Source organism: Primulina huaijiensis, chromosome 16, assembly GCF_012295235.1.
Source record: "Primulina huaijiensis isolate GDHJ02 chromosome 16, ASM1229523v2, whole genome shotgun sequence".
Lineage (NCBI taxonomy): Eukaryota > Viridiplantae > Streptophyta > Magnoliopsida > Lamiales > Gesneriaceae > Primulina > Primulina huaijiensis.
In genome coordinates this window covers 15,957,645-15,967,856 of record NC_133321.1, presented here as the reverse complement: position 1 = coordinate 15,967,856, position 10,212 = coordinate 15,957,645, and positions in this window count along the sequence as shown.

The following is a 10,212-nucleotide window of genomic DNA, read 5'->3' as shown; positions in this document are numbered from 1 at the left end:
TTTTTTTTTTTTTTTTTTCTGAAAAATTTTTTGTTTTCTTGATTAAACTAACAAATACTTCCTATTAATTTCTCACGCCCACGAGAGTTTTCGTGTGCAAGACTTTGTATATATGAGATTAATAAATATTTCACATCCAGGTAGATGTGTACACTTTACAAAATTGACTAACCTAAATTATTATGAAAATCTATAGTGCAATTATATAAATTTTTTAAATTTAATTGAGGGTGCAACTGGGAAGATGAATTTGAAATCCATGAGTTTCGATTAAAATTTTATTATTTACAATTAAACATTAGATAAAATTTTAAATTCACATCTTATTTATTTTCAAATTAGTAATACAAAATACGTATAACAGATTTCAAATGACACCGTTATAAGGTAAATTTGAAATCCATCATAATTAACATGAAATACTATATAAAAATGTAATGAGTAAATTTGAAATTTATGGTCATACTTTTTTAAACAACAAAAATATATTTGAATACATTTGAAATCAATCAATACGCAACATAAGTAAATTTATTTGAAATATGAAATTACAAAATAACTCTATGAATATCAAATATTCATGCAAATCACCATATAAAATTCTTCTAATAAATATATTTGATACAAATATTACATTAATACCACATAATTGGACTAGCTTGACAGAAATATATAACAAATTAGGTATAATCAAGCACGCGGGATAAGTTTGAAGTTTATATTCTTATTTATCCAAACAACAAAAATATATTTGAAATTTATCAATCCAAACGCATCATAAGTAAATTGATTTGAGATATAAAATTGCAAAATCTCTATAAATATTAAATAATCATGCCAATCACCATATAATTAAAATTCTTCTAATAAGTCGATTTGATACAAATATTACATTAATACCACATAATTGGACTCACTTGATAGAAATATACAACAAATTATATGTATGATCAAGCACGCGGGGGTGCGAGGGTGAGAACTGAAAAGGGATTAAAAGCAAAGACAAAGCTTGCCCATACTCTGAGCTCACATTATCCCATACCTTTTTTGCTTGATTTTGAAATATTTGTGGGGCTAATCAAATTATTAATTTTTATTTTATCAAATGACAGCTTAATTCATAACTAATTATAAGTTTTGATTTGATGAAGACATTTGATGCCACAAAATTGACATATCTGGATGGATTCATGCTCATCTCAAAATTGATCATAGCTCTGTATGGCCCAGACTTCATTATTGATTAAAGTCCAACTCCCGAGTTTAACCATATAGTAAGGTGTCCAAGCTCAAGAGTATGAGTTCATGGATTTCTAACAAGGACGGACCCCTGAACTCTGTTTATTAAAGATCCGAACAGTTTACTAAAAAAGTCTGAGCCCACTCAGGTGGTCGAGAAGCCCGTGCTTTAATGCAGTTAGGGAATGTGAAGACATTCTCGTAGATAAATAAGAGGTCCCAAAAAATACGGGATTCGATCAAATCTCATTAAGATAAGACAAGAATCCTAGCCGCGATCAAGAGTTTTAGCCGTCATAGTTAAGGAGTTCTATCATGTGATGTTTTCTATCTCAGGTAAAATTCTATCATAGCAAGATCATATAAGGTAACTAACCCCTCGTGCTTATATAAATACAAGGTATTGGTTACGATTTTATTCACTCACATTCTCTTGCTCACTTAATACTACTATATCTCACTCTTATGTTTGCTCTTCGGATTGTCTTAAGTATCGAAGGAGTCACGTCGGAAAACTCGTCGGTGTCCCCTAACCCAATTTTTGTTTATGCAGAACCCAGAGCACTGACCCGATTCACTCAGCCACAAATATTTGAAGACCTGCTCTCCAAACCAAACCTAATATAAAATTATGTACCATCAATATTTATTCATAAAATTATATCTGAAAATTTTGTGATCGTGTACCTTCACTAAATTTCACGACAAATTATATTGTTTATCGATACTCTTAATTAATTAATAAATTTAGTGTCGTATAAATTCATGACTTTGATTTTGTCTGAAGATAATAGTTATTTTACAAATGCAAAATCGATTTGGTTCGTAGATGAGATGATAATTATATTTAATAACACGAGGATAATAACTTGATTAACATAAGTAACATAATTATTTTTAACTTCAACTAGTTTAGAACTTGTGTGACAAGAACTTGGTGTCCTATCCTTCCCACCCAAACCATGTATAAGGTGACAGGTACTTTTCACAGAAATAGCACAAATATTATTTTCTAGGAAGCTGGTTTTAAATAATTTCCTGTTTGATTTTCTTATAAAAGACTCAAATTTCCGACAGAAACACATGCAATATAGCCCTACCAACGAACTAAATTCTGCTTTTTCATTAGGGGGTTCATAAAATATTTATTACCTTATTATTTCAACCTTTTTTAAATTTAATTTCCACATTTAATTATCTTTGTTTGAATTGTATTTGACAATATGTTTCCCAAGTCGTCGATCGTTTATGCTAATTTTATCGGAATATTGGTGAATATTTCCTATGTTTGCATTATATACTTTTTTTTTTGAGTAATTTGATTATTTACTTTTAATATTATCAATTAGTTTTCTAATGCTAGCTAGCCTTAAACAGTGCTATTAAAAAACTGAACATCGTTCAATCAGTACTTTGTATAAAAAGAATAATAAACGCAAAATATTTTTGAACAATCTCTACAAATATATTTTGTGTATATATATATATACACACATAATTTTATGGATTATTATAATTAAACCAATTTCATGGAGTGCTAAATTAATTTGTACACGAGTATGATTAGTTTTATTCAATAACCTTGAAAGGGTCCAACAGAAAGAAGCCAAAAAATAAATCCAACGAAAATAAAAATGATGATGATGATGTCATGGAAATGTCATTTTGACATCATCTTGATTATCATCCCATTAGGGTGTCGTTACATGGCATGGGCAACCTTGCTTGTCGTTTCGATAAATTTCGAAGATCTAATTTATGTCTCCATGTTGTGCAATTACATATGTGTGTGTATATATAATATATTGGTCCCTTAGATTTTCATCAATTAAATTAAATTTTTTTTACGTTATTCTCTCTGTGTTTATAATTTCTAGCTCTAACGTTGTTTTCATAGGTTTCATCAATGTCAGAGTAAATTTACAACTATCTTGTCACGCTTTGAAAATGACAAGGCTGTAAATTACAAAGAACAGCAGTTTAAATATATAATTTCAAAAAACATTTTCATGCTTTATTTGAAACATATACATGGCAAAATAAATTATTTACTGTGGCACATCGAACACGTCTTACATAATTAGCATTTTCCCTCGCTGAATAAAATTAAAGATAAAATGTCTATCATAAATTCAATGGCTCAAAGCCACATTTTTACTTTTCACCAGTCACATGTACATCGTTTGAGTCTATGTTAAATTTGGAATCTCGTTTACGGTTAAAGAACATGTTATATTAAAACATAGGTAAGCTTACACAAGGAGAGTTTCTTAACATATTTATATGACAATATAGTTCACATTAATTAGTTAAGTTGCCAATATTTATGGGATCGGTTTGTTTATATATCCAGTTTACACCGAGTTAAATACATGTATACATATATCTAAGGATATATATATCATCCAACCATAATCACCATGGACATACATGCATGGCATGCATCTGGATCATCTGGGCCAATTGTACAATGAATGACATGCACTACATAGGATTTTGAATAAGGGAAGACACATTCACCAGTAATTTGAAATATTGTGACACTCGAGAAACCACAAGTATCGGGATTTTACAGATATCGACTCGAGATTTGGTTTTGATGTATGCTGTTTTCATGTCCCGGTAAAATTAGTATGCAGGGATTCTCCAATATGACAACTTTCAAACCTCGAGCTCGAGAGAAAATGGAAGGACCACTTTGTACCATTCATATTGATGTAACGAACTCACATACATGATTATCATTTTACCATAGAAAAAACTGTATATTCGTCATATATATTTGTGTCTTTGTTATTTTAGTCTCTATGTTATCAGATTTCAGTATTAGACTAATATATTTATTTTTTTGTTACAATTTTTGTGAGAGCCCAGCCCAAGTGAACCCCAAGCCCAGCCCAAATTTAAAGATTAAGTTAAAAAAAAATAATAATAATAATGATAATTATCGATTTTCCTTCTCTCTCTCCCGTAAGTTGCTGCCGCGAGATTCTTCTTCTTTGTCAATCAATTTCGCCGTCTTTGATCGGTCGTAGCTCCACCACCGGTTGTCGAAAAAATAAAGTAAATACATATTTGGAATCCTCTCGTCAAGGGCTATCCAGTGATACCCTCTTTGCTAAGAAAAATCGCGATTCCCGAAAACCAGTCCGAAACCCGCCGCCCGTTTCTTCGTTAAATCGTCGCCGTACGTCGCCGAAGTTCGGAAATTGATTGAGGGCTTTTGTTCTTTGGCTCATAAGCTTCATTTTGGTATATATATTGAGGTACAAATCATGATTCCAGCAAGGTGGTTGTATTTTTGTTGGGTTAAATTTGGTACCAATATTGATAATTGTTATATTATTGATTGTAGGTACAAGAATTGAGCCGATTAGAGGCATCTACCAGATTTTCAGAATTTATTTGGATTAATTTTGAAAATTCAGATTTATATAATTGGATTTCTGAATTTTCGTGTTCAATAATTAGGTGTTTAGCTGCTATAGAATTGTCGCATATTAATTTTAGAAATATTAAAGCCTAAATTATGGATTTTTGGAATTTTAGGCTAAATTAGTAAATTTTGGAATTTCTTTCGATAAATTCCTTGATTATTTAACCAAGATAGGAATTGATGTGCAATAAATAATTTTGCCACAGGATTGGAGTTTTCGAGAAATATTTAAGATATTTTGTGGTAAATTAAAGTCAGTTGAGGTACGTATGAACTGTTTTCATTACGACGTCTATTATGACGTGAGATGACGTTGAGTATGTTGTAATGAGTTGTGGCGTGCTTTATGTGCTTCTGTGAATACGTGATTGCATTCATGTATTTATTTGTGTTGATACTATTAATGCATAGCATTTCGAGCCTTGACTCCTTTGATTACTATTGATATTGATCTATCGAGTTGTTGCGTCATCGATGGAGCGGGTGGGTAGGATTAGCACTCCTGATGACTTGCATGAGGGCTGAGCGGGTAGCTCCCGTACCCTCGATGCTACGTGCATGGATGAGTGGCGACTTGATGTTGCGTTGCTACGTTCCTGGCACGGGTGGCCACTGTTACTGTTGTTGATGCGATTCATTTGGACTCCGTTTGGTATCCATTATCGGTTGTTACCCTTCACGCATTGCATTACATTGCATTGCATCGCATTTTACTTGATTTCATTTCATGTCAGTTATATTTGTCGTAATATTACTGGTTCGTCGTACTGGGGTCCGACCCCTCGTTTCNAAGTTCGGAAATTGATTGAGGGCTTTTGTTCTTTGGCTCATAAGCTTCATTTTGGTATATATATTGAGGTACAAATCATGATTCCAGCAAGGTGGTTGTATTTTTGTTGGGTTAAATTTGGTACCAATATTGATAATTGTTATATTATTGATTGTAGGTACAAGAATTGAGCCGATTAGAGGCATCTACCAGATTTTCGGAATTTATTTGGATTAATTTTGAAAATTCAGATTTATATAATTGGATTTCTGAATTTTCGTGTTCAATAATTAGGTGTTTAGCTGCTATAGAATTGTCGCATATTAATTTTAGAAATATTAAAGCCTAAATTATGGATTTTTGGAATTTTAGGCTAAATTAGTAAATTTTGGAATTTCTTTCGATAAATTCCTTGATTATTTAACCAAGATAGGAATTGATGTGCAATAAATAATTTTGCCACAGGATTGGAGTTTTCGAGAAATATTTAAGATATTTTGTGGTAAATTAAAGTCAGTTGAGGTACGTATGAACTGTTTTCATTACGACGTCTATTATGACGTGAGATGACGTTGAGTATGTTGTAATGAGTTGTGGCGTGCTTTATGTGCTTCTGTGAATACGTGATTGCATTCATGTATTTATTTGTGTTGATACTATTAATGCATAGCATTTCGAGCCTTGACTCCTTTGATTACTATTGATATTGATCTATCGAGTTGTTGCGTCATCGATGGAGCGGGTGGGTAGGATTAGCACTCCTGATGACTTGCATGAGGGCTGAGCGGGTAGCTCCCGTACCCTCGATGCTACGTGCATGGATGAGTGGCGACTTGATGTTGCGTTGCTACGTTCCTGGCACGGGTGGCCACTGTTACTGTTGTTGATGCGATTCATTTGGACTCCGTTTGGTATCCATTATCGGTTGTTACCCTTCACGCATTGCATTACATTGCATTGCATCGCATTTTACTTGATTTCATTTCATGTCAGTTATATTTGTCGTAATATTACTGGTTCGTCGTACTGGGGTCCGACCCCTCGTTTCTTTTTATGTTGTGGTTGTTTTTGATGCCATAGCAGGTTATCCAAGGAGGATTTGACGCGTCTGGTGGAGCGTCAGGTAGTGGTGCCCAGTCGTCGAGTCATGGTTGAGAGTTCCCAGATATATATATACTATATTATGGAGTCATACATTTACCGGGGAGATGCCCCGTGTAGCTGTACTGTTATTTTTACGATGTTTTGAATTGATGGTTGTGTGATCGAGCCTTGCCGGCTCTGCATGTGTTTAGTCCTGGCCAGTGCGGCTATAGGTTGTGAATTGATGTTATGACTTTATTTCGAGCGTATAAAGTTATTGTTGTGTTTTGATTTTTTTGGGATGTCCTATTTACGAATAGGTCATGCCGAAATTTCGGTAGGCCCAAAATGAAAAATTTTAATCGCTTTCGCTGTTTACATTAAGATATCCTGGTTGTTTGGTCATTAAATATTAATCAGGAGCACGGGCCCCCACAGTTTGTATCAGAGCGTAACTGGGATATGCTCGAATTAGAGTCTAGGGCACTTGAGTCTAGACACAAATAACATGATTGTGCATGTGTTTGACTATTTGCTCTTATTTGAATTATTTGGTGTGATTTGCTTGAATTTACCTGCATTAGAACGACTAGCTGATTAAGCATGAAATGTAATTTAGAACTTGCCTATTACTTTCTTTTACCTATTATCTGCATGTGGATTTAATACTCGTGTCTTGTAGAATGGCACCTGGAGGAAGAGGTAGGAAAGGAAAAGAAATAGCGCAAGAATCTGAGGCGCAAAATGTTCGAGGACTTGCAGATATCATTAGAGGTAGACGTGGTTGACCTCGAGGCAAGTCGCTCAAAATGTTGAAGAAGAAGTGAACCAAGAACCTCCTCGACTTGAAAGACCTGGAGCTAGACAGGTAGCGATTGAGCAAGAAGTGGAACAGCTGACACAGAAAGTTGGAGGAATGCAGTTAATAATATCTCAGTTCCAAGAATTACGTCCTCCAAAATTCTTTGGCAACGAGAGCGGAGAAAAAGCAGCAGGCTGGCTGAAAAGTATAAATCATCTATTTAATTTTTTGGAGTATTCCCAAGATAGTAGATTGAAGCTTGCCATCTACCAACTTAAAGACCGAGCACAACTCTGGTGGGAAGCCACAGAGGAAGCAATGAAGGACTCTGGTGACATTATTACTTGGGATGCTTTTCGTGCTCACTTTACCCAAGAATATGCACCACCATCATACTATGCTGCTAAAGAAGAAGAGTTCAATCAGTTGGTGCAGGGAAATAAATCAGTGGTGGAATATGCTTCACAGTTTTCTGCTCTTTTGCCCTATGTTCCACATGTTGCTAGGAATGATCAGGCTAAACTATCACGTTTTCTGCACGGTTTGCAACGGACTGTTCATACTTTGGTAATGACTGGATCGCCTAATACGTATATTCAAGCAGTGGAAAAGGCGAAGAAAATTGAAGCAAGTTTGCTCAGAGGAGACCCACAGCCAGGTCCATCATCTGTTTCTCAGGAATCTGGGAGTAGTATGTCAATGCCAGTGGATTTACCTCCATATCAGCCTGCACAGTCATACCAACAACCCAAACAGCAGAGGTACAAGGCAAAAGGAAAGCAATTCAAGAAGAAGTCTCAATCCAGCTCCTCCAGTTCAGGCAGTGCACGAGGAGGAGGTTCTGTTGGGTCGTCTAGCACTGTGCATTGTGACCGATGTGGTGGTCGACATTTCAGTTCCCAATGTGTAGGAGTTCAGGGGACTTGTCATAATTGTGGTCAGGTTGGATATTACGCCAGAGTATGTCCTAATGCAGGGAGACAGCAGTTCCAGCCACAACAGTTTGGTCAAGTTCCCCGTGGGCCAGCCTTTAGACCATACGCTCCTACCCAATCATTTTAGCAATCTAGTTACCCACCTCCCAGAAGTCCTATTCAGCAGCCATTAATTTCCAGGGCCACAGCAAGCCCAAGTCCATGCTTTGACTCAGGACCAGGCTCAGGATGCACCAGGAGGAGTGATTGCAGGTATTTGTTATGTTTTTGACTATCTTGCACGCGTATTGATAGACACAGGAGCATCTCATTCATTTTTATCTGCTGCATTTGTTGATGAGCATGAGATTGCTACTATTCTTTTGTTGGATACTGTGTCAGTTGCTACTCCTGCCGGTGTATATTTGATGTCCCGTGAGATAGTTTTGAACTGTGTGCTTAGATTTGAGGGTAATATTATGATAACAAATCTAATCAAATTAGTCATGACTGATTTTGACTGTATTCTGGGAATGGATGTGTTGACAAATTATCGAGCCACTGTGGATTGTTTCCATGGAGTTGTCAGATTTAGACCGTATTATGGCAGCAAATGGAATTTTTATGGTTATGATTCACAGTCTCGAATTCCATTAGTATCTGCAATGGAAATGTTCCGGTTGTTGTCAATCGGCAATGAAGGATTTTTGATTTATGCTCTTGATGCAACACGGGAAGAACGATTGAAAGTTTCAGACATTCCCGTTGTCAAGGATTTTCCAGATGTATTTCCTGAAGAGATTCCAGGTTTTCCACCTCAAAAGAAAATAGATCTTAGCATTGAATTGATGCCAGGGACGAATCCTATTTCTAGAACACCATATCGTTTAGCTCCAACAGAGTTGAAAGAACTCAAGGAACAGCTACAAGATTTACTGGAGAAAGGCTACATCAGACCAAGTATGTCGCCCTGGGGAGCTCCAGTATTGTTCGTAAAGAAGAAAGACGGAACGATGAGAATGTGCATCGATTATCGGCAGTTGAATCGGGCTACTGTGAAGAATAAATATCCTCTGCCGCGTATTGATGACTTGTTTGATCAGTTGCAGGGTACTTCTGTGTATTCTAAGATTGATCTTCGTTCCGGATATCATCAGCTTAGAGTCCGAGAGGAAGATGTTCCTAAGACAGCATTTCGGACACGATATGGGCATTATGAATTCTTAGTTGTGCCTTTCGGTTTGACTAATGCACCCGCAGTGTTTATGGATTTAATGAACCGTGTATTTCGAGAATTCATCGATAGATTCGTTATTGTCTTTATTGATGATATCTTGATTTATTCTAAGTCAAAAACAGAGCACAAAGAACATTTGGCACTAGTCCTTCAAACACTCAGAGAAGCACAATTGTATGCCAAATTTTCTAAGTGTGAGTTCTGGTTGGACAGAGTTTTATTTTTAGGCCATGTTATATCTGCACAAGGAGTATCTGTTGATCCTAGTAAAGTTGAAGCTGTTATCAACTGGCCTAAACCAACAAATGTGTCTGAAATTCGAAGCTTTTTGGGATTAGCTGGGTATTATAGGCGTTTTATTGAGGGATTTTCTAAAATAGCTAGGCCGATGACCCAGTTGACACAAAAAGATCGACGTTTTTTATGGACTGCAGAATGTGAGTCTAGCTTCCGGACTTTGAAAGAAAAGTTGACCACAGCTCCAGTGCTAGCTTTGCCTTCAGGCTCAGGTGGATTTGTTGTCTGTACAGATGCTTCTCTAAATGGACTGGGTTGTGTTTTGATGCAAAATGGGCGAGTGATTGCATATGCATCTCGTCAGTTGAAGCCACATGAGACTCGATATCCAGTTCATGATTTGGAGTTAGCTGCCATTGTGTTTGCATTGAAGATATGGCGTCATTATCTGTACGGGGAACAATTTGTGATTTATTCTGATCACAAGAGTCTGAA